This window comes from Papio anubis, chromosome 4 (assembly GCF_008728515.1).
Source record: "Papio anubis isolate 15944 chromosome 4, Panubis1.0, whole genome shotgun sequence".
NCBI classification, from domain to species: Eukaryota; Metazoa; Chordata; class Mammalia; order Primates; family Cercopithecidae; genus Papio; species Papio anubis.
Genome location: NC_044979.1, coordinates 1,817,899 through 1,823,975, shown reverse-complemented (window position 1 = coordinate 1,823,975; position 6,077 = coordinate 1,817,899).

Here is a 6,077-nt window from a genome sequence, read left to right as displayed (position 1 = left end):
AGATGACCAGCAGAAGCTGCCCTTCCTCGGGCTTTTTCTGGGTTCGCTGCCATTGGCCCCGTAAAGGAGGGGCCTCCGTTTCATTTGAGGATGCTGAGCAGGGTGAGCTTCTAAGCATCTGGGCTCATGGATCCTGCAGCCCAGGCTGCTTGGCACGTCGTGGCCAGAGCTTAAATTGTGGCTGACTCAGCCCTGTTCTCAGCTTAGTTAAAACTTCATGCAGCTGCCAACTCAACAGGCTGCTTATGTGATACTACAGTGAATTAGACAGGGCGAGGGGAGGACCACATGCTGAAGACGCTCAGCTTGGACCTTCCCAGGATGGATGTGGCTGGCCTGCTGCCAGCTTCCTGGGGGTGCATGGCTGGGTGGAGGCACTGTGGGCAGTGGACCAGCCTTCTCCAGCTCCCAGGACCTCCCCTCGGGGAGGACCGAGCCTTAGGGTCCAAGTTTTGGGAGTGGGGGCAACCCCTGTCCCACACAGTGATCATAGCAAATATGGACGGTGGACCTGCTGTGTAGCTTGGGGAGCTTGTACCGGGTAGAGGAAGCTGACTAAACATGCTCATGTTGTCACGAACCCTCATGGGACTCCCCTAGAAAATCATATTCCTGTTTGGCCTGGTTATACACAAACAGACCTGGCCTAAGGGCAGTGTGTAAATATAATGTTTGGTCATTTGTTCATTCACCTGTCCATCCATCCATCCATCCATCCACCCACCCACCCACCCACCCATCCTCCCATCCACCCATCCTCCCATCCACCCATCCATCCATCCATCTATCCATCCAGCCATCCATCCATCCCTCCCTCCCTCCCTCCCTCCCTCCATCCATCCATCCATTCATCCATCCATCCATTTGTCCCTCTGTCTGTCCATCAGTTCATCCATCCATCTATCTGCCTGTCCATCTGTCTGTTCATCCATCTGTTCATCCATCCACCCGTTCATCCACCCACCCACTCGTCCATCCATCCATCCATCCATCCATCCATCCATCCATCCATCCATTCACATATATCCATCCACCCACCCATCCATCCATCCACTCACCCACCCACCCATCCACCTATCCATTTGTCTATCTGTTCGTCCATCAGTTCATCCATCTATCCACCTGTCCATCTGTCTGTTCATCCATCTGTCCACCCACCCACCCATCCATCCACTCACTCCCCCAACCCCTCCTCCCCTCGTCCCCCTTTCAACCCATCCACCCATCCATTTGTCCATCTGTCCATCTATCATACATCCATCTATCCACCTGTCCATCTGTCTGTTCATCCATCTGTCCATCCATACATGCATCCATCCACCCACCCACCCATCCACCCACTCACCCATACACTCATCCATCCACCCACGCCCCAATCCACCCATCCATCCACCCACTCACCCATCAACCTATCCATCCATCTGTCCATCTGTCCATCTGTCTATCCATTTGTTCATCTGTTCCTCCATCCTTCCATCCATATGTTCATCTGTCTGCCCATCTGCCTGTCTATCCCATTCATTCATTGATGTGTCCAGTACATGCTGGAATGTTGGGGACAGAGAGCTCTATACATTGTCATCCTGCCCTGAAAAGGGGAAAGGCAGAATCAATCACCTCCAACCCACCCTTGTCAGCCCTCCACAGGCCAGTGGAGGGGAGGACTACATGCTGAACATGTTCAGCTTGGACCTTCCCAGGATGGAAGGAAGGATCAGGGAGCTTCCTGAGTGGGTGTCGGCGGGTGGAGGTGGGCAGGCTGTCTGGACGAGAGTGGCCTGAGCCCGGTGTGGGCCTGTGGGTTGGAGGTGAATATGTGGGAGGGAGAATTCTACATGCATCAGGAAGAGGCGAAGCTGGCCTGGACGTGAATGGGCGGCTTCTTCCTCACACCTCAGCCCTTGTGCTGCCTGTGGAGTAAGCCATGGTGGCCAGCGATGGGCTCGCCCTAGGACCACTGTCCATGCCAAATGGTGGCAGCTACGCCCCGGGAGCGCCCCCTCCTGCTGTGGCATAAACGCAGCCAATGGACAGAGAGAGCCGGTCCCCAGAGCTCGGCTAAGTGTGACAGAGCTCAAGCCTGGGGGCAGCGAGGCTACTGCACGGCCCACAGGACTCTGTCTTGAAGCAAGACTGTTGCCATGACCGACTTCGGGTGCCTACATACTGAGGTGTTCCTGTAGCACAGACGCCCCGGGAAGGATGCCTGTCACGCTCCCCAGTGGTCACAAGTTTCCCAAGAGAGTCAGACGCGGCCAGCTGCACGTGTCCCACCTTAAACATGTGTGCACAAGACCCCGGAGCAGGTGCGAGCGCCACCGTCGTGCGGCCGCTGGAGACACTGCTTCCTTTCCCAAGCCCCTGTGAAGTGTTTGTCTGAGGAGCTGGGTCTGTCAGCCTCTCTCTTCGACCTCTCAGCTCTCTTGGCCTTTGGGGTGGGTCTGCATAGACCTGCCCACCACGGGACAGAGGCCTTCCCACAAGGAAGGGGCAGCTGCTGTGGGACTGCCAACGTCTGTCTTTCTTGCCACATGGAGGGTCACCTGTCACCCAAGATCACCTACACCTGATGGGTCACCTGTCACCCGACAAGATTACCTGTCACTGATGGGCTGCCTGTCACCTGAGGTCACTTGTCACCTGATGGGATCACCTGTTCCCTTTCGGCCCTCTTTGGCTCCAAGAGGCTGTGGGACCTCAGGTGTGCATCTGCCCTGGAGTGGTTTTGTTGTGGTTGGGACATAGCTGTGTCCGTTTCTTCTTGTCCCTCATCCCCCTAGGACCAGGCCTTGGGAAGCAGACAGCTCCGAACTCCCAGAGCCATAAGCCAGTGCAAAGTCGGGAGAGAGCAGCCCATGAATCTCCAAAGGGCAGACCACGACCCGCTGAGCTCCCAGCACTCCCTGCATCTTGGTGATTCCTGCTACTGGCTGCTCCATCCTCTCCAGGGCAGGCTGGCCTCGTTGTCACCTGTCAGGCACAGCAGATATCCATGGCAGGTGTGAGGTGAGGAGAGAAAACCGGACCCCACAGCCCTGAGCCCTCGAAGAGGCTGCTGGAGGGACAGGGCTGCTCTGCAGAGAAGCTCTGAGGTCAGAGCTGTCCGAGTTTGCAGGGACAGGTCCTTGGGCCAAGGACTTCACTTTCAGTCAGCCACATATGCGTCTCGCAGCCCATCACCCACACAGAGAGTGCGAATAGCCCAGTCTGGCCTGCCTGCCTCATTCAACTGTACATTCCAGCAACATGGACACCCACACCTTCCAGCCCCCCTGAGATCCCCAAGTCCTGTGCAGGAGAATGGTGGTCCCTGAAGACATGTCCACCTGCTGACCCTTGGAACCCGTGAGCATGCCTGCCCGGGAGGCCATCTTTGCAGATGTAACAAGTTAAGGCCTGGAGAGGAGGTCATCTGGGACTGAGAATGCCAGCAAAACCCAACGACAGCCATCCTTAGAGGAAAAGGGGGAGGGAGACTTGAGACCCAGATGGGGAGGCAGAGATGGGAGGAGTGTGGCCACAAGCCCAGGGACGCCTAGAACTGCCAGAAGCTGGGAGAGGCAGGAAGGAGTGTCCATCCTGAGCCTCGTAATGGAGCCGGCCCCGCCCACACCTTCCTCCACTTGGGCTCTGTCCTGGCGGTGCAAGGAGCCCCTGGGCACGCGGGCGCCCCGCTTTAGAAATTCAGTTTAGAAGGTGTGCCTGATCATCAGTACCCAGGCATCCCAACTTTTAAAACCCCAAATCAAATATTTTATGAAAAAATTTCATATGTATGTGTAGCTTCGTGGGAACTTTTATTTATTCACGTGAGACTCCAAATGCTTCATGCAGAAGAACAGCGACAAACAGATTGCAGGGCGGAGATGGCATTTTACAGTGCAATATTTTCAGTGGCCACAGGAGGGCGCGTCTATAAAAGAAAACAGGACTGTGCGCAAGTGACCCACTCCACTCCCACCCGAGGCACGCACACACACGCATGCACACACACGCACTCACACACGCACACATGTACATACACGCAATCATCCACCCACGTAGGCACACACAGACATGTACACACATACATGAAGTAACCCACCCACACATGTACACTCGCATGCACACACGCACACACACATGCAGTCACCCACCTTCACGTGCACACTCACACATGCCCGCACACACACACGCACACACATGCACGCATGCACACACACGCACACCCACACACATGCACACTCACATGCACATACACACATTCACGCACACATGCACACACATGAAGTCACCCACCCACATGTGCACTCACACATGCATACATACGCATGCACGCACACATGCACACACATGAAGTCACCCACCCACACATGCACCCCCAAACCCCCATATCCCCATGGCCACCTAGTGGCATTAATTAGTCTTATTTTAATTATGTTCAGGTTAATCAAGGCTAAAATCGACTTGAAGGGTGAGGGGCCTGAGTGCTTACGTGGTCCCATCGGTGGAATAAAATAATTAGTTTTAAGGCAGAGTGGGGAGTTTTTCTTGTTCAACAGTTAACATTCAGTCTCACAACCTTCTAAATGACATATCAAAGACTTTGCAAGTACACAATTTTAAATGATAAAATCAGGTTGTACCAAAAGTTCAAGGTCACTTTCTTCCCCCAACACTCCCATGCCAAAAACATTTCTACTCAAATAATATTTGACAAATGGTAATTTGCGTTCTTCTGGGCTTATAGACAGCAACAAAATCTACTGTTAATATTTTTAGCACTTTCTGGCTAAAATAATCCCATAACCCACTGAACCATGCAGCGCCCCCATAAGTGGTGGTAGAAGGAAAGGTCAGGGCCACCAAACCTATTGCACAGCTGCTGAAGTCAGCCAGCCTGGTGGCCGGGGAGCGAACGGGAGGCACTTGACGACATCTGTCTTGGAGTTGTTTTTTGAAGCTTTTGTCAGAACATGCAGCCATTTCCTTAATCCAGACTTTTGTGATCAGCAGTTTCTCCAAGGTGGGTTGAATGGCCTCATAAGTAAAGTTGGCGTGGAGAGACTGGAAGACGTGGCTTTTACCCAGACTGATGACCGCTCTGTGGTGCCAAAGGGTGTGGCGTCCCGACTCCAGGGTCCTTTGCTTCCTATCCACTTGTTACCAAAATCAGGTAAAAACTTACTGAGGCAAAGAAGAAATAAAATAAAAAGAGAAAATACAAAAGTCAAAGCCAAAACTGTCCCAAGCCTAGTAATATTTGTGAGCGAAGTCCTCAGCCCCTCCCGTGGTGCCCTTGATTTCTGTCAAAGGGCAGGAGCAGCAGCAGAAGCTGCTGTGAGCTCCAGGTCTCCACCTCATCCCCAACAACTATGCTCCCAAACCAGACAGCAGCAGCTGAAAACCGCAGAGCACCCAGCACTGTCGCCAGCAATCCAGGGAGACAGATCGTGCTGGTATAGACAGGTTTCAGTGTGGATGCAAATGAGCTCATGTATGTGACTCCTCTTAGCTTTAAGCCTTTTACCTGAGGGTGTATTGTTGGGGTTATAGCAATGTAAAGGGTCTCCAGCATCATTACATGTGGTAAAAATGATGCTTCATCCGGGAGGGGAGGACTCCCCAAGATCCTACTCCCCGTCGAGCCTCCCATGCCCACCTCTTGGTGTCTGAGGGTGAGGCATGCAGGTGGCCAGACGGTTACAGTTTGTCTGAGCATCTAGATTTAGGAATTCTCTTGGATTTAGGAGCATCTAGGTTGAGGAGAAAAGAGCACAGTCTACAAAGAAACTCATCATTCCCGCTTTCACGTGCTCCTCAGTCTTAAAATCTTTTAATTTTAATTAAAAATAAAGCGAAAAATTAAAAAAAAATTAGCTGCCTTGACAAAGTCTTAGCTCAAGTACCAAACATCTTGGGAGAATATAAATATAAATATAAATATTCAGCCAGTCAAATATATTTCATAAAGAATGAGGCGATTGTAGACTGGGCGCAGTGGCTCACACCTGTAATTCCAGCATTTTGGGAGGCTGAGGTGGGTGGATCACCTGAGGTCAGGAGTTCGAGACCAGCCTGGCCAACATGGTGAAACT